Source organism: Pseudorca crassidens, chromosome 2 (assembly GCF_039906515.1).
Source record: "Pseudorca crassidens isolate mPseCra1 chromosome 2, mPseCra1.hap1, whole genome shotgun sequence".
Classification (NCBI taxonomy): Eukaryota; Metazoa; Chordata; class Mammalia; order Artiodactyla; family Delphinidae; genus Pseudorca; species Pseudorca crassidens.
In genome coordinates, this window is record NC_090297.1 from 49,656,057 (window position 1) to 49,680,492 (window position 24,436).

The 24,436-nt window shown below is 47.0% G+C and overlaps 1 pseudogene; it reads left to right on the forward strand.

Annotated features, from left to right (window-relative positions):
- Positions 1-15,066: 15,066 nt before the first annotated feature.
- LOC137208876 (uncharacterized) lies at positions 15,067-23,009 on the forward strand (annotated as a pseudogene).
- Positions 23,010-24,436: the final 1,427 nt, after the last annotated feature.

The following is a 24,436-nucleotide window of genomic DNA, read 5'->3' on the forward strand; positions in this document are numbered from 1 at the left end:
ATCTTTCACAAATTAAAAACAAAAGGAAAACATTCTTTACTCACTATACTATCAGGAAGGTATATTTACAAAATAATATGAAGCTCCTGCCTCATATGAAAAGTAAGAGGTCTAGTAGGGCAGGAAGGTCCAATTCTCACCTTCTTTCTTTTTTTTAAAATTTTTTAAATTAATTAATTAATTAATTTATTTTGCGGTACGCGGGCCTCTCACTGTTGTGGCCTCTCCCGTTGCGGAGCTCCGGACGCGCAGGCTCAGCGGCCATGGCTCACGGGCCCAGCCTCTCCGCGGCATGTGGGATCTTCCCGGACCGGGGCAGGAACCCGTGTCCCCTGCATCGGCAGGCGGACTCTCAACCACCGCGCCACCAGGGAAGCCCCGCCCACTTCTTCTCTGGCTTCTACTCCTGTCCGTCTCCTCCCCCCTTCTCTTTGTTCTAGCCACACTGGTCGTCTGCCTATTCCACAAACATGCCAGCGTGTTCCCACCTCAGGACCTCAAGCCTGCTTCTCCCTTCTAGCTGGATACTCTTCCACTATGGTACCCTCGTGGCTGGCTCCTCGCTTTTCTCAGGTCTCCTCGGAAAGGACTCCCCAGATGACTCTATAGAAACTGGTACTCAGCATCACTCTTTTCTTCCCTCTGCTTGTTTTTTCTCAGTAGTGCTTCTCACTCTCTGACAGAGTAAGCATTTATGTAATTGTTAACAGTCTGCTTTTTCCTCTGGAACTTAAGCTCTTTAACAGAAGTTTGCTTTGTTCACTGCTTTAACCCCAGTATCTAGAATAATATTGGCATGTAGTAGCTGCTCAATAAATATTTTTGGAAAGAAGAAGTTGGGAAATGAATGTTTGAATCCCAATTCTGCCTCTAATTCCCTCTGTGACCTGGGCAAATCACTTCTCTTCGTGCCTCAGCACCTTCCGTCTAGAGTGGAAAAAATGTCATGGCCTTCCAAGTTCAGCTGACAGTGAAGAAAATCCAGAGAGGCATGGATTGTGAAAGCATGTTGTAATGTATAAAATCAATGAAAGATCAGTTCCTCCCCATTTTGTCCAAATTGGTAAATATATCTCAGATACGAGAATAATGTTATGAAAGTACATGGGATCTTGTTCATCTCGGGGGGCTTGGTTTGGAGTAGCCCAGGATGAAGAATGGAGGGAAAGAAACTTTTATAGGGTGACTGGTCTCCACTGGGAACCAGGCAGGGGGCACGGGGTGTGATCCAACCTACTATTTAATACAGCTCTGCCTGGTAATTTACATGAGCTCCCTGAGGGCAATGTGTGTGTGTGTGTGTGTGTGTGTGTGTGTGTGTGTGTGTGTGTAATTGAAGTATGATTGATTTATGGTGTTTCAGGTGTATAGCAAAGTGATTCAGTTATACATATAAATATATCTATTCTTTTTCAGATTCTTTTCCACTACAGATTATTACAAGATATTGAATATAGTTCCCTGTGCTATATAGTAGGTTCTTGTTGTTTACCTATTTTCTGTATACTAGTATGTATCTGTTAATCCCAAATTATCCCTTCCCCTCAATAGCCGTGTGTTTTTTGTTTGTTTTCAGTCCTTCATGCTTTGTTCTTTATTTATTTGTTTATTTCATGACAGAATATAGTGACATTTTTTTCTCATGTTGGAAACTTTTAAGTCCTACTCTCTTAGCAACTTTCAAATATACAATAAATATTGTATATTAATACAATATTATTAACAGTAATTGCCGTGTGGTACCTACCCAGGATTTATTTATCTTAAAACTGGAAGTTTGTATCTCTTGACCCCCTTCACCCATTTCACCCACATCCCAGCTGCTGTCTCTGGCAACCACCAGTCTGCTCTCTGTGTCTCTAAGTTTGTTTGTTTTAGATTTCATGTATGATACAGTATTTGTCTTTGCATAATGCCCTCAAGGTCCATCTATGTTGCAAATGGCAGGATTTCCTCCTTTTTTTAATGGCTGAATAATATTTCATTGTAAGTGTATACCACATTTTCTTTATCCATTCATCATTGACTCATGCAGTGATAGACACTTAGGTTGTTGCCATGTCTTGAATAGACATGTGTTTTTAATTTTGCAATTCCAGCATCTAGTTCAGAGTAGGCATCAATAAGAGTTTACTGGATTGGGAATTGGGTTTAATTTAAATTAAATTTTTTTGCTGAGGAAGGGGCTCAGTGACTGGAAGTGACTTGCCCAAGGTTGCTCAGGTAAGTGGTATTACTGTCCAGCACCAGAACCAGAGTCAGTACAACATGCTGCTAAGCTCTGCAGACAACAACAGGCTGCTCGATTTGGTGTCTCTTAAAAGCTGTCCTGGGCAATTGGTACAGTCTTTGCACACACAGCTTTCATTAGAGCAGGCAGTATAGGCGATGTGCAGCCAACATAATAGCTTCTCTTTAATGCCTTTTGAAAGGAGCCCGGAAAACTCTCCCGTTAGAGAGCAAGGGAAAGGTGCAGGAGAAAACCTTCTCCCAGTCAGGCCTGTCTTTGCAGCACCTCCCAAGTTTTGATGTGCAGTTTCAAGGTTTCACTATGGCCAACGCAGTTGCCGTGGAGACACAACAACAAATATTGGGAGGCCGGTGACACCTCCCCACCCCCACTCCCCCACCAAGCCTAGTAAAGAATGTTTGGGACAAGGCCTCTGCCCATCAGGCTGCTGTGTGCAGCTGAATGCAGCCTTTGTGACCAGCCTCCTGGCCTGCCACCAGGCTCCAAAGAGATGACTCGGCCCAGATCTTTCTAAATAGTGTTTGTGTTTCAGTTGTCCACAAGGCGGGGGGAAAAAGCTCTACATAACTCTAAGGAAATCATCCAGCCTGTGGCTGATTGGCAAGACAAAAATGATGCTCTCACTTTGCAAAGGCCCTTCAGGAGAGCCTTGCAGGAACAAGGCAAGTTCGCCCTCACTGGGCATGTGCAGGAAGCTCTGGTCTCACAGGGTCTTTGCAACTGCAGGGCCAGAGCAGGCTGTGTAGTCACTCCCAGCTTACCGATGAGGAAGTTCATGATCAAGGAAGGGCCACAAGTTGCTTCGGGGCATCGTGCTAGCTAGTGGTGCTGCTGAGGCTGACATGTCCCATCATTATGAATTTTATTGGTATTTTTGTCAGGTTCCCTAGATTTCTGTTGCACAAAGGCTAGCAACTTTTCAGACCCTCTCACCCTGCACTGTGTTAAGTCAATCTTGAAAGAAAAAGAATACTGTGAACCAGAGAGATTAAGCCTTAGCTGGGAGTTCATTTTATTTGTTCATGGGAACCTGATCTGCCTCCTTATCATTGCAGGCCAGGCGTTGTGTGATCTTACTGGAATGTGCGGGCCCACGGCCTACCAGCTGGCTCCAGTTCTGTTTAGGGGGAAGGAGGTGGTGAAGGAAACATGACTTAACAGCAGGTGTTACTTTGAGGGCTAGAAAGGTACCATTGTCTCCTCTGCAATAAACTGCCTGATTTTCACCTGCTGACAAGTCACAAATCCACTTACCATTCCGGGTCATTACTTCATTAATTTAATACATCTTTATTAAATGTCTACTGAGGGTCAAGCACTGGGCTTGGCTATTGGGCATAGAGAAATGAATAGTATTTGTTTAACAAGTACTGATTGAGTGTCTGCTCTGTGCTAGGTACTATGTTAGGCCCTGGGGAGACCACACTCTCCCTGTCCTCAAGGGAGTTGCTTGCGGATAAGACAAGTAAACAGATACTTGCCATGGGAAGAATTACTTCTTCCCTTGTAAGGATAGGGTGCTAGGGGAGCACCCAGAAAGGGCACGTAAATTAACCTCGACGTGTACTATCTACCTCAGTAGCCAGCAGCCACTTTAAATGTGCCTGGTCTGAATTGAGATGTTCTGTAAATGTAAAACACACACTGGATTTCAAAGTCTAAGTATGAGTAAGTGAAGTAAGTCAGATGGAGAAAGCCAAATACCATATGATATCACTTATATATGGAATCTAAAAGAATGATACAAAGGAACTCATTTACAAAGCAGAAATAGAATCTCATAGACATAGAAAACCAGCTTATGGTTACCAAAGGGGAAAGGAGCAGGGGAGGGATAAATTGGGAATTTGGGATTAACAGATACACACTACAGTATATAAAATAGGTAACCAACAAGGTCCTACTATATAGCACAGGGAAATATATTCAATATCTTGTAATAACCTATAAGGGAAAAGAATCTGAAAAAGAATATATGTATATTCATATGTATATGTATAACTGAATCACTTTGCTATATACCTGAAACAGTGTAAGTCAACTATACTTCAGTAAAAATAAAGAAGAAAAAAGACAAAGTCTAAGTATGAAAAGCAGAGCACAAAATATCCTGTTAGCAATTTAAATTATTACATGTTAAAATGTTAATAGCTTGGATATATTGGGTCAAATAAAATCTACTATGAAAATGAATTTCTCATGTTTCTCATGATGTTGCTGCGCAGCAACCCTATGAGGCAGATATTATTTTATTCTTATCTGCATTTAACTGATAGAGAGTGGGCTTACAGTGGTCAAATGACTTGCCCAAGGTCATATGACTTAGGGAAGGTAATTGATTTGCCCAAGAACACACAACCAGACCTTGCCTCAGAGAAAGACCATTGATTACTTGGTTTAGAAATTGGGTCTTTGATGAGCATTTGGTTGTCTTCCCTCAGTGTGTATTAATCTCCTCTACAGAGGGCTCAAGAGTATGTCAGAAGGATGAGACATTTCCAATCATGAATCAATTTTAGAGAGCAGGGCAGACGCATTCTGAAAGCAAAACACTCATACCTGTGTCCTCCTTAACAACAGAGCCCCCGGTTTTCAGCTGGGGGTGTGGCTGCTGGAAATGAAGTCGGTATTGTCTGACCTTCGTTATGGCCAGTTGTTGCCGGGTAACTAAGTTCTGGTCCATGGGGTGTAAGCAGAAGTGGCATATGAGACTTCTGGGAAGTGTTCTTAATTGCAGGAGACATGCCCTCCATCCTGCTCTTTCTCCGTCTTGCTGGAGAGAGTAGCCACGCTGGGCCAGAAGGTGGAAACCCTGTGTGGAGGATGGCAGAGCAACAAGATAGAAGGAGCCTGGGCTTCTGCCACCATGGAGTGCATCACCTCCCTCTGGGCTTCTTTTCTGTGTGAAAGAATTAAACCTCACGATGACCATGAATTTTTTGTCATGTGCAGCTGACCATAATCCTAACACCACATAACAAAATTTTCTCCAGATATGTCAGAAATGAGATGGTTACAGTGGAATGATCCCTGGAGTCATAAACACCCAAGTCTGAATTCTTCTCTGGATGTGTGATCTTCAAACATTTGTATAGGTCCATATTTCAAATCAACTACTTTATTTTTGAAAAAGAAACACATGAAAATGATTAAAAAATAATTCAAGGGCTTCCCTAGTGACGCAGTGGTTGAGAGTCCGTCTGCCGATGCAGGGGACACGGGTTCGTACCCCGGTCCGGGAAGATCCCACATACCACAGAGCGGCTAGGCCCGTGAGCCATGGCCGCTGAGCCTGCATGTCCGGAACGGGAGAAGCCACAGCAGTGAGAGGCCGCGTACCGCAAAAAAAAAAAAAAAAAAAAAAAATTCAAACACAAATTTTAGATGATGAAAAGTTATTTAACCTCTCTGCACCTCTGTTTCTTCCACTGTGTAATGGGACTAACAATACTTAAATGAATGTGTGTGTGTACGTGTGTGTATGTGTAGGTATAGCAAATAGCACAGGGCTGCGCACAGTAAGCGCTCAGTAACTCTTTGTTTCTGTCTCACGGACCAATATGTGTCAGACGCTTCACAGAGACCTGAAGGTGCACAAGGAATAGTCCCGCATCTTCAGGAAAGTCACAGTAGAATTGAGTAGATAAACTCTGTAGGAAAACACAACCACCAGCAAGAGGAGTGTCCCAAAGAGGTACGAAGAACTTGCTGAATAAGAACCAAAATCACAGAGTGACCTTGGAGGCAGGTAGACTGATTTTGAAATCTCACGAGGTGTGTGTGGATGGGCAGACTAGCTCTCCTTTCTGAATCTCAGTTTCCACAGCTATAAAAGGGGAATAATGATATTCATGACTGTGTAAGATTGTGGGAAGTATCAAATTAAAGGAAGCATGTTAAAGAACGAATCACTATGACTTGGCCAAAATAAGTGATCAATAAACATAACTAGTATTATCATTTGGGGCCAAGGAGATTAGGGAACACTTCCTAAAGGCTGTGGCTTTTAACCTCAGATGTGAAGGATGAGTAAAACAAGGGAAGGGCCTTCCAAGGGAAAGAAAGTGTATTAGCCAGGGTGAGGAGAACAAAGTGTCAAAGGCAACTCTGAGGAATAGCAACACGTATACTGGGCTAAAGTGAGGGCTTCAGGGGAGTATAGACAGGAAGGAGCCTGGAAAGGTAGGCTGAAATGCCATCAAGAGAGCCTTGAATGCCAAGCCAGGGATTTTGACTTCATTCTCTACATACTAGGGAGATTTTAAAGATTTTTTTAACATCAGCACGACATAGTCATGATGTGTGACTATGGCAGGTTATTTAATTTCTTAGAGGAGGTCAGTAAATTGGGGGTTGGGAGCACACTCAAGACAAGAGAGATGATGAGAGGATAAGTCAAGGCGTTTGCCCTGGGAATGGAGAAGAAGGGAGGCCTCTGAGTTACAGGCCACTGGGCACAGTGACTGGCTAGGTGTTGCCCTTCAGACACTCTTGCGAGAGAGGGGAGTGGACCCAGTGTGATATCTCTGTACCCACCCCATCATCATCCCCCATGAGGGATTTCCTGGGTGATGTGCTTGGCTGTCCTGAGGGATCCCTGGGCACACCGGTCCAGCAGGGCAGCTCTGCTTTCTCCTCAAGTCCCAGGTTCACCTCCACCCATGACTCAGTGTGAGAGGCTGATGGATTGGCTCAGTGACCCACAGAGAAAGCAGAGTGGTGTCATCCTACCTGAACCAGTGTCCTGTGTTGTGGAATCTAGTAGAAAGGTCATCAGAAGAGGTCTGACGATGCCTGGTTCAGACACTGATTGCCGGGCAACTTGTTGAACCCTTGTACACTGTTTTCTCTCCATCTATAAAATGGGTGTACCTCTCTGAGGGTGGGGTAATCAAATTAGATCATAAATTCTTCCATCAGTTCATTCAACCAATGTGGACTGGCGCCTGCTCTGTGTCAATGTGCTGGGGACAGGGGAATGAGGAAGACATAGGCTCTCCCTCAAGAGGATTGACTTCTAATGGGAAAATAGATAAGTAAATAGAACCACTAGCACAGAACTAAACTTTCCAACATATAGTTTCACATTTACTAACTCACTTAAGTCATCTCATGGGAGGTAAGAACAAATTACACCCATTTGCCAGACGAAAAACCTGCAGGCCAACCAGGCAAAGTGATTTGCTCTTCCTGGCATTCCTATGTTCCATTGGACATAATTCCATCACAGTCCTTAGCTCTCTCTGTTAGGGTTGGAGGTTCAAACATTTATTTCCCCCACCTCCCCAAACTTTAAACTCTCTATGGGCAGGGCTAGCTTCTCATGAGTCTGTCGACCATTAGCATCTAGCCCAAGCTTGGCACATAGTAATAGAGGGCTGGCAGGAAGAGGGAGTGGCAGGGGGAAGGCAGCTAAAAGTTATGGGGCATCAGCCAAGTGTGGGCTTAGCTTCTCACCTTACCTTTGTTATTGGTTAATCTACTATGAAACCTTGGCACTGTGGGTATTAACATATCTGTTTTATAGGAAATGTGCCAGGGGCTGAGATGAGTTGTGGGATTTGCCCAAGGTGACATTGAGAGTTATCTCAGAGATGTCAAACTGAGAGATGACACAGGAGATGGTGTGTCTGTTGGGGAGGTGTGATGCGGCTCGGGTGTCCAGCAGTCCAAACCCAGAACCAGAGCAAAGTTTCTGTAAGGCATTTGGCTGGTCCCCGGAAGTGTCTTTATCTGCCAGAGCCCGGTCCTGCCCTCAGGCTTTTACTAGCCTCTGTGTGCCTTTTGCTGCACTCCCCCCAGAGACCCTCGGGGAATACTTGCTGAATAAATGCATGAATGGGAGAGCAAAGGCGTGGTAGAAATCACCACAAATGCTGAACTCTCCTTTTGTGAAGACACTGGGGTAAAATGCTTATTTATGCTTTCTTTTTTCATCCTCTCCACATCACAGTGAAGTAAGCGCCATTATGGCTCCAGGTTTACAGCGAGAAATTGAGGCTTTAAAATGTTGGGACTTGGCCTAAAGTCAGAAAGGTGCTAAGTGGCTTTGAATCCAGGCCTGTCAGGTTCCAAAGCCTGAACTGCCGAGCACTACTTTAACGTGAATACATGCATCAATGAACTGTGGCTCCCAAACACTTCTAGAAGGGAGCCGCACACAAGGCCACAGCAGCAATCACTCCCTGACCAGGGATGTTTTCCCGTCACTCACTGATCTGACTCTATGAAATAGCCCTCTGTCTGCTGCTTCCCCATCAGGGTCAGACAACTATGTCCAGTCACCCACCGGATCCAGCGATCTTTGGGACTTTGAAGGCCTACGTTTGAGCGTGTGGATTAGCCCCTATCCTGAGACCACCCTCCACCACCCACAGAAGGAATCCCTCAGGAATCCCAGCATAATGCCAATGAGAGAGGACTTAAGGAATCAGGCCAAGTAGAGAAGAAGGCAATAGACAGGAAGTCAGGACGTGAGAGAGTCGTGAGTCAGCAGTGTGCGTTAGCTGCCAAAAGAAAACGTAAACTTCGGTTGTATCACTAGGAGCATAGTGTCAAATAACAAGGTGACATTGCACTTCCTCCTTGGTCAGGCTGGAGCTGGAAGGCAGGGTTAAGGTCTGGTTCCACATTTTCAGGTTATCAGAGTCAAACCGGAAGTTGTCCAAAAGCGCAGAACTAGAACATGCAAGGGAATGATGCTGTCATCCTTGTAAAGGCTGAGGGGACTGCATTTCTTTTCCTGAGGAAGAGAAGAGGTGAGGAAGTTGGGAGAGTGGGCCCACCAGCCCCCAGTTACTAAGTGCCAAGCTTGGGCTACATGCTTTTTCCCAGAGGTTTCCCTACGACTGAGGCTATAGATTTCTTCTGCCTAATTCAAAGTTGAGGATAGGACTCAAGTGAGGATATAACAGGAAGCTAGATTTGGACTCATGCTGAATGAGTGCCTTTCTACCAGTTGAAAAGAGAGCCAAAGAAGGAAACAGTTTTGAAGAAAGAAAAACCTCAGCGAACCTCCTTTCTTTTGTGTGACCTGCACAAGTTACCCAACTTTCCTGAGCTTCAGTTTCCTGTCTGGAAGATGCAGGTGGTGTACATGAGAATCCAACAGCACGCGGTCTATGGGAGCAGTGCAGTGCAATGGTTGCACACATGGCTCTGGGACTTGGAATGCTGGGATTTAAACCTCAGCTTAGTGTTACCTTGTTGACTGATTTTAACTTCTCAGTGCCTCAGTTTCCTTATCTGCAAAATGGGATTAATATGTGTAAGGCTCTCAGAACTGTACCTGTCAATAAAGTTAGCCATCATCATCCTTACCCTGACTCTTTATATATGAAAGTGACTGTCACACTATCTAGGACATAATAGCTGCTTCTTTTTTCTCCTCCCCCTCCCCTCAAGGCAATTCTTTCAGGGTGTCTCTGGGATACCAGATACTTCTAATCTCTAGACTTCTGGAGAATGTTTCCAAATAGTACAACATCTATTTACATAGATTCAAAGGCAGCTACCTACCTCCATCTGAATACCATTTTAGTGAAGAGGCAGAGCAAAAAGAAAGCCACCCCCTACTTTTAGAAGTTTCCCATTCTTATGAGTGTACTTTACAGATTACAATGTCTTCTATCTCCTTGACTTCATTCCCTTACCAGTATGTGACTTGGCAGGCAGGAAGAACACTGATGAGGAAACTGAGGCTCAGAGAGATTCTCTGACTTACCCAGGGCCGTTAAAACCTGAGTAGGTGAGCCAGGACTTGAATGCTAGGCTTTCTGACTCTAAACGGCAGCATTTACATAGAGCATTAACCAGCCTCTGGCTCCTAGCCCCACACGTATTCTCAGCCTGGAGTTCTGCTCCAGGAAGCATGAGAACGTCACTCAGCCAGGCTCCAAACCTTGAAACCAAATCCCTGTAGTATTATTATTATTTTTTAATTTATTTATTTTTGGCTGCGTCGGGTCTTCATTGCCGTGCGTGGGCTTTCTCTAGTCATGGCGAGTGGAGGCTACTCCTCGTTCCGGTGCGCGGGCTTCTCATTGCAGTGGCTTCCCTCGTTGCGGAGCACGGGCTTTAGGCACGCGGACTTCTGTAGTTGTAGCACGCGGGCTCGGTAGTTGTGGCTTGCGGGCTCTAGAGAACAGGCTCAGTATTTGTGGCGCACGGGCTTAGTTGCTCCGCGGCATGTAAGATCTTCCCAGACCAGGGCTCGAACCCGTGTCCCCTGCATTAGCAGGCAGACTCTTAATCAGTGCGCCACCAGGGAAGCCCCCCTGTAGTATTAGAGAGGACCAAGAAGGTGGGATGAGCCTGGAGCCCCAGATGTCTTTGCCTGGAGCCTGAGCCCTTAGAGCTGGAGACCTCACCTGGGCCGCCCTCTGTTTTCAGGTGGCCAAGGTGGGCAAGAACTAAGCCACCAATGTCAAGAGCCCAGTACCCTCACCAGCAATGTCCAATCCTATACCTGTGCTATCCAATACAAGAGCTACTAGCAAGCTGGGCTCTTGAGTACTTGTGGGTGAGCCATCATCACCCTCGTTTTATAGAAAGCTCGGTCAGGGAGCTTGTTGGCAAGCAGCATTGCCAGGACCTGGACCGTCTTGTCTTCCCCAAAGCCAAGCCCTTCTTTCACCACTACACCAGCTTCTTGTCCCACTCCCCAGGGAGGGTCTGTGCACCCTTCTGAACCCAGACAGGTGATTGGGTCATGTCTGCCTGTGCAGAGGGCCCTCCCTTCCTGCCCGGCTCCACCTGGACCCAACTCCAGAAGCCACCTGTGTTGTTCTACTGATAACAGTGTTTGCCCTTCCAAAGCCAGGGCCATAAAAAGCAGTTTCAAAGTCGCTGCCGCAGAAATGTCAACATGAGGGGAGGCCAGTCATGGTTTCTGAAGTGGAATATCACCTCTGGGCTGCCTCAAAGTCTGCCAGAAAGATCTTCGAAGTTTAGGAGCCAGGAATCTAGACCTGCTTCTATCCCAAACATGCTGTCCTGCCTTGGGCGTGTTGCCTACTTTCTCTGGGCCTTGTTTTTGTCATCAGTGTAAGGAGACGGTTGGACTTGAAGACCTTCACAGGCACTTCTGTCCCTAAAATGTTTAATGTCCTCTGCTCTGGATCTTACGGGTGGGCAACACCCAGACTCCCCGGGTAACGTCTGTGAGATGCTTTATGTAGCAACCTTCCGAACAAACCCCCCCCCAAACCTGGACCTGGATTTTTTTCAAAACCTTCAACAATGTCGCCATTGAAGTGGTAAAGCTACTCATTAATATCTTGTAAAAAGCAATTTTGTGATTTTCTTAATGTATGAAAACAGCATCCCCCAATCCTGACCCTGGGCCCAGAGCCCCAGAATATAAACCATAGACCGCTAGGATTCTACAGAGCTCAGGTGTTTGGACAAATTGCCCGCGCTTGAGAACACAAGGCAATTTTCTCAACTTTTAAAATGTTTTCTCCCACCCCCGCCACCTTTTTCTGAGGTTTTCACCCTTGCTCGTAACTTTAACCACAAATAAAGCTTTAAGCCTCTGTGTGAGGACTGGAGCAGTGGCCGCCAAGCACAGCATGGCTCACGTGGGCCCTTTCTCTGCGGCTCCGGAAAACAGCTCTGCAGAGGACAGCAGAACGTTCATTTTTCTTTTTCTTTTTTCCCTCTAATTGCATAGAATATTGCCTTCTGTGCGCGGTGGGGAAAGGGCAGATTGGTGTTGATTCGTGGTGGGCAGAGAGAGATTGGCTGTTTTAGGTGAATCAGAACCAAGCCATGGTAGCCCCAGAGATTCACCTGTTCCTCCCAGGTGAACCCCCTAAGATTGGCTTCCACTGAAGTCCTGTACTCTAGAACCTGGGACGTATAGGTATTTGCTCCATGTTTGCAGTTGAGTGAATGCACTTGTACATTTTTTTTTTACTCTCAACACTGGGATAAGCGTTCACATCCTCATTTTGTAGCTGAGGAAACCAAGACCCTCAGAGGCAAGCCAACTCATTTGGGGTCATTCCCAAGGTTACCTGGTAGGGCCAGTGTGCGAACCCAGGCTGGCACCAGACTGGACTCCTAAACCCATGCTTTTTCTGTGTCTGCCTCTCAGACACACGGGCCAAAGAAACACTGTATTCTCATCTCACAGCTGAAGCCCAGGCATGATGGGCAAGGCTTGCGGAACTAGACTTCTCTTCTCCAAGCACTCTCTCCCATGGCTGCCACACTTATCCCCGTGGGGATGACGCTTATAACAGAAATGCCAACTCAACCCTCTTTCCTGCCACCTGCTAGACGTCACTACTTGGGTTTATACTCAGTTCTCTGGACAGAGCATGGCCCATAGTTGGTGATTATTGTTAGTTAAATAAATAAGTCAATGATGGTCTACAGATACTATCCAAACCTCAACTCACCTTATCCACTATTAAGTCCCCATTGCCCAGAAAGGGCTTGGCAAATAATTGTTCAATGAATGAATGGATGGAGGGATGGATGAATGAATGAAGGAATGCATTTTCCCTTCCTCCTGCCATCCGCCGCCCCCCCTCTTCCCCCCGCCATAGTTTATCTTCCGGACTGCCTACTTCTGCTGAAGACACAACCATCCCCCTCCAACCACGCAAGCTAAAAACCTGGGACTTCCCCTTGGATACCCCTTCTTTTACATGACTCATCAAAATTGGTTACCACATTCTTTTAATTCTGCCTCTGACTTGTCTTTCACGCCTATCCCCTCCTCTCCAAATCTGAACTTACAAACTTCTTGCCTTTATTGATCAAAACTCTATTGGAAAAAAAAAAAAAAAAAAAAACTCCATTGGTTACAAGGAACAAAATCCCAACTTAAACTTGTTTAAGGAAAAAGGGGAGATTTAAAACAGAAGAATATAGCTGCCATAAAGGTGATGAAATGATGATGATGGTGATGACGATGATGATGATGTTTGATGTTGATGCTGGTGAAGATGATCTGTCCTTTGGACTTAGTACCCTCTTGAATGGTTTTCCAGGCCTGTGTGGAGAAGGCACAGGCTCTTGACTTAGGAGATCTGGGCTCAAGTCTTTGCTCTGCCAGCTGGGTGACCTTGACCAAGCTGATTCCCCTTCTCCGAGATTTGTTTCTTTATTTATAAAGTAGTTCTCACACCACTGAGTTGTATGGAAGTCATGAAACAGGGGATGCTGAAGGAGGTATAAGTTCTGGAACACCATTCTCCTGGCCAAGGCCTCTATTGTCCCTGAAGTCTTCTTTGACCCCCACCGCTGAAGTGGGTTAGACACCCACACCCTCTGTGTTTCCTTGAGGCACTGACTCATTCACAGACATTTCCTAAGTGAGCACCTGCTCTGTGCTGGGAGCAGAGCTTGGAACAGGACAAAACCCTTGCCTTCTTGGAGCTTACATTCTTGTAGGAAGACAGAGTCCAAGAAATGAAATGACAATATAACTTCAGGTTGGTAAGTGCCAGAGGACTTGGGGGTTGCAGCCCCTCCATCTTTACCCGTTCATGTGTTGGTCTCCTCCTCCGTTGTGAGCTCCTAGAAATCAAGAGCCCCAATCACTCAGCTCTGTAGCTCAGGTACCCAGCACAGTACCTACTATACTGTCATAGCTCAATCAAAGTTCATTACTCTCCCCCATGATCGAATCTAATGATCACTATAGCATCCACAATTTTCTAATCACAATTTTTTCTTCAATAAATAGTCCTTAAAGTCTTACTGTGTTTCGTGCTCTGGCCTTTCACTGCCAAAGAGAGAATTCTGTGCTGTAGTCCTGTTATCAGAGACCTCACGGAAAAGGAGAACATTCCAGCCCAGCTGGGGAAGCACTGTGGCGGAGGTTTGCAGAAGAGCTGTTAGGCATCCAGGGGGACCCACTTATTCCGGTCCTGAATCCTTCAGAGATCCTTCGAGCTGTCAGCCCCCTCAGGGTGAACAGGCTTTGGCTTTTCCCAGAGGAGGATGGAAGGTCAGGATTTTTACAAATCCAGGCTGTTGATCAAACAGCAACAGCCTAAAGTTAAGACATGTCCCCGATGAACCTCCATAATGCCCCTCGGTTCTGCTTACAAGTCACACCAGTCTTCCTGGGGCTCTGTCATTTCCCCACTGAAAACATGCCCTATGCCTTAGAACAAAACTTCCTGGCCTGGGGTTCCAGGTCCTTCTTTCTGAGCCCAATCCAAGCAACCCATACTTCTTCCCTCTACCCACTCACATCAATTCAGCTCTGCCATCGACCCCCTGTGTGACTCAGGGCCCCAAACTCTCCCAGGTTTGGCTTCCTCATCTGCTGAATGGGGACTGATTTAACTGACTGGCCTTCACCACTTGCTTGCTTCCGTCCACCCATCCAACAAATATTTACTGAACGCTCATTATCTGTGGGGTGCTGTTTCAGGTGCCAGAGACACAGAAATGAATGAATAGGATAAAATTTCCTGCCTTCATGGAGCTTAGATTCTAGTAAGGGGAAACAGAGAATAAGTGAATTAAAAATCAGAAAGAAGTGGTGTGTCAGATGGTGATAAGTGTGACGAGGACAAAGCAGGGAAGGACAGAGCACACCTAGGGCGGTGGTTCTAGTAACTTCAAATGTGGTGTTATGAAGGGTCTCACTGAGAAGGTGACATTAGAGCAAAGACACAAAGGTGGATGGCAGCAAGCCTTACAGCCATCTGGGAGAAAGTGCCAGGTAGAGGGAGGAGCGGATGCTCTTTGAAGATTGAATTTACTCCCTCCCTCCCTTTCCTTCCTTCCTTTTTGACTTTATTTATTTCTTCATTCCAAAAAATATTTTTAGGCACATGCCAGCGGCCATGCACTGTATTAAGACTTGCAGGTAAGGAGAGGGTCTCTTGCTTTTAAGTTGACAGAGATGGACAAGATAAACCAACAGTCCCAGTGGAGGGGGTTATAGGTTTCTGCTGAAGAAAGAGTATTTCATGGCAGGAAGCCCACAGGCAGCCTGGTGAAGCCCATGGACCTCTTCTCAGAGTAACATTTTAAAATGCATAATGTAAAATGCAAATGATTGCAAAGGCAGTCAATTATTTTTTAAAAGAATTAACAAAATATTCGATTGGCCAAAAAAGTTCTTTTGGGTTTTTTCCGTAACATCTTATGGAAAAATCCAAATGAACTTTTTTGGCCAACCCAATATACAGGAAAAATCAAATTGGTATAATTTATGAGTGTCTTTATTTACACATGAAATAATCACATCTATAGGTTTATTAACTTTGAAATTTCATAATATTGATGAGCATAGACCATTTGTGAGAAAATCTTTCAGAACTCTAGAGTGATATGAAAATTTATTTGACTTCTTTGGTGATAGATCACAGGTACAGCGGATATCACTGTGATCTGAGTCTATATTTGTAACCAAAAGAAATGGTACATTTTGGTAGAGGTTAGTGAATAGAATGATGCAATTATTTTCCCCCCATGCAAGTTCACAAAGTCTCTGATTCTGACCTTAGGTTAATCTGTGCTACTATTTACAATAGTCAGGTCATGGAAGCAACCTAAATGCCCATCGACAGACGAATGGATAAAGAAGATGTGGTACATAGATACAATGGAATATTACTCGGCCATAAAAAGGAATGAAATTGGGTCATTTGTAGAGATGTGGATGGACCTAGAGTCTGTCATACAGAGTGAAGTAAGTCAGAAGGAGAAAAACAAATATCGTATATTAACTCATATATGTGGAACCTAGAAAAATGGTACAGATGAACCGGTTTGCAAGGCAGAAATAGAGACACAGATGTAGAGAGCAAACGTATGGACACCAAGGGGGGAAACCAGGTAGGGTGGAGTGGTGGTGGTGGGATGAATTGGGAGATTGGGATTGACATATAGACACTAATATGTATAAAATAGGTAACTAATAAGAACCTGCTGTATAAAAAAAATAAAATTCAAACCTAGAGTCTGTCATACAGAGTGAAGTAAGTCAGAAAGAGAAAAACAAATACTGTATGTTAACACATATATATGGAATCTAAAAAAAAAAGGTTCTGAAGAACCTAGGGGCAGGACAGGAATAAAGATGCAGACGTGGAGCATGGACTTGAGGACACGGGGAGGGGGAAGGGTAAACTGGGACGAAGTGAGAAAGTAGCATTGACACATATACACTACCAAAGGTAAAATAGATAGCTAGTGGGAAGCAGCCTCATAGCACAGGGAGATCAGCTCGGTGCTTTGTGACCACCTAGAGGGGTGGGATAGGGAGGGTGGGAGGGAGACGCAAGAGGGAGGGAATATGGGGACATATGTATACGTATAGCTGATTCACTTTGTTATACAGCAGAAACTAACACACCGTTGTAAAGCAATTATAATCCAATAAAGATGTTAAATAAATAAATAAATAAAAATAAAAAAGAGTGAAAAAATTCAAAAAAAAAAGAAACTCTGTGCTAGAGGTATACACATGGTGGCTTCCAAGAGCACAAAGGAGGGTTCAGGAGAAACTTTCTAGACGGGGTGACTTGTTAGCTGTGTTCTGAGGGAGGGTTAGGGATAGCCAGGGAAATAGGGGTGGCGGGGCTCCAGGAAAGAACACCTGACAGCATGAAATATGCCTCATTGGGGGAACTGAAGTTTAGTGTGGCAGGAACTCAGGGTTTATGCAGGTTTGGGTGGGAAAGGAGGCAGGAGAGGTAGATGATGGGGTCAGACCATGGAGGGTCCTGGGTTCTAAGCTGCAGAATCGATCTGGAAGGTGGTGAGGAGCCCTTGATGGATTTAAGCAGAAGAGAGACATGTCACAATCAGATCTGCATACTAGAAAGATCATTTTGGCCACTGTGAGATGGATGGATTAGAAGGAGGGGGGGAGCTGGAGGGAAGAACAGTCAGGAAGCTGTTTTATTTTTTATTTTATTTTATTTTAACATCTTTATTAGAGTATAACTGCTTTACAATGGTGTGTTAGTTCCTGCTTTATAACAAAGTGAATCAGCTATACATATACATATATCCCCATATCTCTTCCCTCTTGCATCTCCCTCCCTCTCACCCTCCCTATCCCACCCCTCTAGGTGGTCACAAAGGAAGCTGTTTTAGTTAGTCCAGGCCGGAAAGGGCTATGAGTCCCAGGCACTGGCTAGAGAAGAGAAGAGGGGTACCAGAGACATCTAAGACCTGAACACTTACGGAACTTGGGAGTCAATAGGGGTGGGGGTAGTGGGGGAAAGGGAGGGGTCACAGCCAAAGGGCAGCTCATCAGCAGGTAGGCAGCTGCGTGCGGGGGAGGAGCTGCCGGGCTGCCAGCCCTTCTGCTTGCCCACACCTCTCTGCCTTTGCGGAAGCTCCGTCTCCTTCCTGGGATTCCTGCTCCTTTCATGTCGCCCCTCTTTCCTGGCTCAGATCACCTTCCCAACTTCACCTCTTCATCTTGCCGGAAGGCCTCTGTAGCAGCCACAGGTCATCTCTGAGCTGCAGCCTAAACAGAAGAAGCCCTTGTCCAGCTCTGCTGAGACACCTGAGATCCCCGTCCAGGCAGAGCCCCCTTGAGCCCCTGTGGGTCCTTGATACCAGTCTCAGAGCCCGAGCAGCCAAGGTGGGACCTCAGTCTGGCAGCAGGGCGAGCCCGGAAACCTGCCTGTCCATCTGCAAGCCAACAACAGTCACACTGGAATCAACAAGGGAAATGGGAAGGGAGAGACCCAGCCTCTGCGCCTGCCCTGGGCCCCATGCCAGTGTGAGCAGGGCTTTCCGGGCGAGGATTTCCCCTCTGGAATGGGAATAGCAGCTGAGGGCGGACGAAGAGGGACCAGGAACGGCCTGTGCTTTCCAGAGGGCTTCCTTCCACAGTGTCTTATTTACTTTAGCTTCATAACACCCCTGGGGTGTGTGTGTGTGTGTGTGTGTATGTCTGTGTGTGTGTGTGTGTGTGTCTGTGTACCTCCATGTACACTCACACACACACAAATGCACACCCTTTCTCTGATTTACAGGTGAAAGAATCAAGCCACAGAAGCTAAAGGACTTGTCTAAGGTCACCAGCTACTAGGAAGCAGAAGGTGGGTGAGGAAGAGTGTTGAGAATGAGTGCACCCCTGGGAAATCTTCAGGTCTGCACAGTCTGTGGGGAGCTCAGAAGGAAGGATTAGGGATTGAGCAGTTTCAAGGGGACAAGGAGAACTGTCACTGTGTCCTGTGAGGTCTTCCTGCTGGTACTCTCTCCCTCCTGCAGCCCAGCCTGACATCCCCTCAAGGCGGCCCCTGATGCAGGCTTCCAGCTGTGGCTCCTGGCATGAAGGTCCCATCCCGGGTTCCCAGCCTACTCTCCTGACCTTCACCCTTGCCAGTGCCCTCCACTCCAGCCACACCTGTCACACTTAGCCGGCTGGCACCATTACTGTTTCAGGCTTCTGTCCTGGTAAACAAGCTGTTTCTTCTGCCTGGTGGTCAGGGGAGGGGGAGATGGGCAGGGCACCTCCTGCTGTAACCACATTCTCCAAAGTGGCACCTGTCTGGCAGCAAAATGACACAAGACAAAGTGTGAATGGAGGACCTCGAGACAGTAGAGAAGGTGGTCAAAGGCGGCACCTTTTTAACATGCAACTTTCCCAGCCAGCCAGGAGGGCCACCCTGGCCCAAGCCTACCAGGCTAACTAGCCCGTGCTGTTCTCACCTGGCCACCCCTTTGAATGTTTGGCCCAGTGCCTGGAGCATCAGAGGCCATCAGGACGTCTTTGTGGAAGGTCTCGAGAACGGGGAGGCATGAGGCCACAGAGGGAAGTCAATTCCTCTCCCCTCTGCTGGGACTTCCCCCTTAGGAAGACAGTAGACTGTCTTCCTAGACCTGACCTCCCCCTTAGGAAGACCCCATCACTTGGGTCAAAAGCACAACTGTGGAGAAGAGGAGGTGGGGGGGGCAGGGGGGATGAAGGAAAAGGACTGGGGAGGGGAAGGGGGAAGCAGAAGGGGGAGGGTGGGATGGAGGAGGGAGATGGAAGAAACATGGTGGGAGTTTAGCCACTTCTAGCAACAATCCCTGAGCGTCTTTTGGCCACTGGAGGAGAAGTCCAGCCTGCCCAAAGAACAGAGGAAGTTAGCACTTCCTCTGAGGAGCCTGGAGGCCTTGTCATCTCCACAGCCGCATCCCAGGGAAGCTTGGGTGAGGGCTAGGCTGCCTGGGTCCAGCTTCCCATCAGGCCTGCCAGCCTGTGGTCAGATCCTTGGAAGACTTGCTTACCTGGGTCGGGTCCAGCCACCCTGGGTCGGGATGCCCTGTCTCAAGAGCCACTGGGGATGGGGTACAAAGGTGCAGCCCGCCTGGGAAGCGTCGGCACCGTGACTCAGAGAAGGGACTTCCAGTGTCTGCTGTAAGACTCCTGAACCACTGGGGGACAGGGGTGCAGGGCTGGGTGAGAAGGAGTAAACACTCAATTTTAAAAAGGGCATAGTTGGAGGGGAGGTTTATGTAGGCTTTGAGGTGAAGCCTGAGCTATAAGAATAAAGGAAAGCATCCCTCGTGGAGACCTGACTTTGCGCCAGGTGCTGTGTAAAGTGCTGGCGATATGGAATTATTATGAATGGCCCTACGTAGTGCACGCCCACTGTGTTCACTCCACTGGTGATTTAATACCACCGCCGACCCCGGAGGGGTCCTAGGAATCCTCACCTTGTCATGGAGGAGACTCAGACATTCAGCCAGTGTCTGGGGAGCCCCACTATCCAAGCCATCCTCGCTCTGTAGCTGCAGAAAGGGGGGCTGGGGCGGGGGGGGGGGACTTGTCACAGTTCAGAGCCCCTGGCACACAGGGTAGGAGCTGGAGGCATGCTCTGTGGCGTCCTCACCCACCACACCCAACCTCTTGGCAGTGAAGGCCCAGGACGGCGAGGCTCTGAAACTATTTCAGGGGAGAAATGTCCATTTGCAAGATTTCCGGGTCATCGCCAGCTGCCAGCCCCATTTCCCCAACGGATGGCAGCTTCTTGGTTTCTCCAGTGTCAGGAGGTGTTCAGTGCCATGGGCTGTGGCTCTTCTCTGTTGTCCTCCCAGGGCAGTAATGACAGTGCACCCACGTGCTGAGAGAGCCCATGCGTGACAGAGCGCACAGGAGAGGAGCAGACAGGAGGGAGGGAGGAAGCGCCGGAGCTGGGCTGCAGGTGGGCCCGGGAGCCAGGATTCCCCGCCCCCCGGCCCCCGTAGGCTTGAGGGACCAGCTTCCTTGCAAACAGTGCAGCCAACTCTAAAAATACCCCTGCCCTGAGCTCCTCGGGTCTCCTCCAGAGCCTTCAGGGGCCTCAGCCCCTTCCCTGCAATGTCAAGGGAATGGGAGGAAAGTTGACTCGTGAAGAGGAGGGTTTCCTTAGTGAGGAAGGTATAAGGGTATTTTCTTCCTCTGCAAAACAGAAGGAGGATGCTCCGTGGGTTTTAGCAAGAACAACAACAACCACGACATAAGGCGAGAAGCGGCTTTGCCCATTCCCTTGTTAGTGATCAGAGGCCTGAGCCCACTTCAGGTCCCAGGCCTAGACGTGCATTCACAGCCTGGGAACAGGGAGCCGGAGAAGGGCCTGGGTGGGAAGCTCCAGCCGTTCCCCTTATTAAGTGTGCGACCTGTGACTCCACCACTTGATGCCACAGTTGTAAAAGGGAATAATAATAGTGCTTACTTCACTCGGGTAGGGAGAGGATTAAATGAGATGCTATACATAAGGCTCTTAGCACACAGTGCCTGCCATGTGTGACAGACTCCCAGAAAATGCTTATTATTATGATATATGGGAAGCTATAACTATGCCTGAATTCTAACTAAGACGCAGTTTAAAGGGAAATTTAATCAGAAGGCCAAGAGAGTGGTATTGGATAAAAAGAAGCGGGAAGGGTCTGAATCATAGAAAACTCAAATTTATTAATATTATTTGATAGATGGGGAAACTGAGGCCCAGGGAGCAGAAAGAAGGAGTCGCCCCAGGCCTGGCATTGTATTAACAGCTGCCTGCAGGTTTAATGTAAAATAACCGTGTGATGAGACCACTGAAAACCCTGGGTGACTGGAAGTCTGCCCCAGAAGGGGTTAGGAGAATGAGGCCTTGCATTTATACAGCATTTTAGTGTTGGAAAGCCCTTTCCAAGGGGGAGACGGACCTCAGCAGATCACTGCTTGAGGGTGAGCTCCATCATGGTGGGTGCTTGATGGGCAAGGACATGGCCAAACAGAACTCATCCTCAGGGCTGGTGGCTGAATTATGCATCTGTAGACGGTAACCTTGAACCCAAGGACCGCGGGGCAGAGGCACAGGCAGGAAGAGCTTAGCTGAACCTAAAGAAGAATCTTCTAACCCTGCGCTCTCCAGTTTGGGAGACACTAACTAAATGTAGCCATTGAGCCCTTGAAATGTGGCTAGTCTGGATTTTAAAGACAATTAAAAAAGAAAAAACAAGTGTAAAATATCTCATTAATCATTTTTTATTAGTTCCATATTGGGTTCCATATTAGTTCCATATTAGTTCCATATTAGTTCCATATTAGTTCCATTTTTTATTAGATCCATTGGGTTCGATAATATATATTATTAAAATGAATTTTGCCTGTTCCGTTTTAGGTTTTTTCCTGTGGCTTCTAGAAAATTTCGAGCCACACCTGTGGCTTGCAGTACCTTTCTGTTGGGCGGTACTATTCTAACCGCTGCGTTTGTACAACAAGGGAGCAGGCTGTCTGACCAGGTGATGAGTCTCTCACCCCTGGAGATGTTTTAAAAAGCTGTTGTTCATGGAATTCTTATAGTTCGTTGGATAAACTCTGTAATCCCTTTAATTCTGCTTCAGTGTGGTTCCCAACTGTGAGTCTCTGAGGGGCAGTTGTTCCTTAGCCTATAAATAGATGTTACAGGAAAAAAGAGTGATAATCAATTTAATATGGAAAATTCTTGGTTGAAAACAAAGTTAAGTGCCTCTATTCCAGGACTTCTCAGAACCTTCTAGATTAAATGTACACCGTGGACACTTTAGGCAGCATTCCCCTTATTAAGTGAACTTTATGTTAAGTTCATTCCTTGAGCATTGCTGTCCTCCAGTTCGCCAAAGAACATGGATTCTGTTGTCAGATAGCACTGAGTACAAATTCTGGCTCAAATCCTAAGTGACCTTGGATATGTTATTTCACCTTCATCAATTGTAAAATGAGGGGAAGAATATTCACCTCTCAGTATAGCTTTGAGGATTACACTGAAAAAACATAGAAAATGCAGTGTCACGCCTGACGCGTAGTAGGTGTTCAGCAAATGGTAACTAATTAACTAAAGCCCGGAAAGGGAAGTGGCTTTGCCAAGTTCACAGAAGAAATGACACTGCCAGAACTTGAACCTCCTTCTCTGGGTCCTTCTGGTTCACCTCACCTCTCTTTACCGATCACCAGCAAATAAGAAACCCAGTTCATGAAAAGAGATAGGAAGTTTCCTCAAAACTGGTATGATTTTATAGGTCAAGTCGGTTTTAAACGGGAGACAACTATTTCTTTCTGTCCCTCCTGCCTTGTCCCCTCTGTGCCAATCCCGGCCAAAGGAAGCGGCAGCCAGGCCTGGCGGGCTCCCCATCCCTCCCCTTCTGCTCCCGGTTCCTGTACCTGTGGTTCTTGGAGCCCCCAGCAGATGGGCTGCCCTTATCACCGGCTCCAAGCCAGAGGAGGAATCCTCAGGTCACACGCGGCTCCCTGGAGGGAGGGAGACCTTGTAAGTAAACACAGCCCCAGCGGAGGAAGGGGGGAGGGTCGATGGAAAAGAATCCTTGACATTTTCGTAACTGGATCAGGATTAAAGGCCACCAGGCATAGCTCTTATTGGCCGTTTTGGGAAGAATCGCCAATCCGGGCAGCTCCCCTGGATTCAAGGCAGCCTTTAAATAGCCCTGGGAGCTGGGGCATTCCCAGTGTGCTGCTGCCTTGATCCAGGCCTAATCCCTTGCCCAGGACTGACCTTTCACAGTTTACAGAGCACTTTATCTCCTGGCTCAGGGGAGTCTCACAGAGCTCTCCGGAGAGAAGGGAGTTTATCATCAACCCCACTTTATAAATGAGGAAACTGAGGCTTGGATTGCGAATGACTCCCTCCTGGCTACACAGCTGGTGGTGGTCGAGTCTGGGCTGAGATCCACGTCCATTCTGGTGCCAAATCCAGAGGTCTGCCCATCACACCGGTGTCCTTGATTAAGGGTCTTCCTTTGTGCCCAGGATCTGTACCCCATTCCCCCCACCCCATACCAGAACCCACATTCCAGGGAGGAGTGAAGGTTTGAATGGGTGAATCTCAACATAATTCAGTGAATAAAGCCAGTTCAAAAACAGTCATACTGTATCATTCCATTTATATAGAACTCTAGAAAATGCAGGCTGATCTACAGGGATAGAAAGCAGATGAGTAGTTGTTTGGAGAAGGGAGACAGGAGGAAAGAATGCAAGGGGACACGAGGACATTTTGAAGTGATGGGTATGTACACTGCCTCGGTGGTGGTGATCGTTTCCCAGGTCTGTACACAGAGAATTGTGCTCTTAAATTCAAACAGCTTATTGCACTCAGTGATACCTCCAATAAAGCTATTAAAAAAAGAGAAAGATAAGAGGGGAAAAAGAAAGAAGGAGGTCGGCAGGCATATAATTAAAGAACTCTGTGAGAAGTCTTAAATGGGGACAGAGAGTTCCCTGGGCACATGGGGGAGAAGAGAGAGAATCTTTCCCGAGTTGGAGAGATCAGGAAAGAGTTCTTGGAACAGGTGTCTGATGCGGCTCTAGGTATGGATGGGGAGGTGTGAGGTTAAGGAAGACGAAGGTAGAAGATACAGGGAGTTTGTTTGGGGAATAGAGAGTAGCGGACTATTCCCTCCCCACTGCCCACTTTCTTCCCGATCTTTGAAGGCCTGAGGTTAAAACTAACAGCTGCAATTTTCTCTTTCCTTCAGAAATTGAGACACACGCCCTACTTGGCAGGCAGCTGGTTTTGCTAATAAGATTCCTGCCTTTCTCCCTCCTCCTCTGTGCAGCTCATCCCTTTAGGTCTGGCTGGGCCCCTGCCCTCTCCAATTTCCTCTCTCAGCTGAACTGCCAAATGCTTGCTGGGTGAACCACTGCCAACCCCAGTGCCCAGGGCCCTGGGCACCCTCATTTCAGCCCTTTCCAAATCCCACAAAAAGGAGGAGGTTTGGGGGATTCATGTGGGCGTGTGA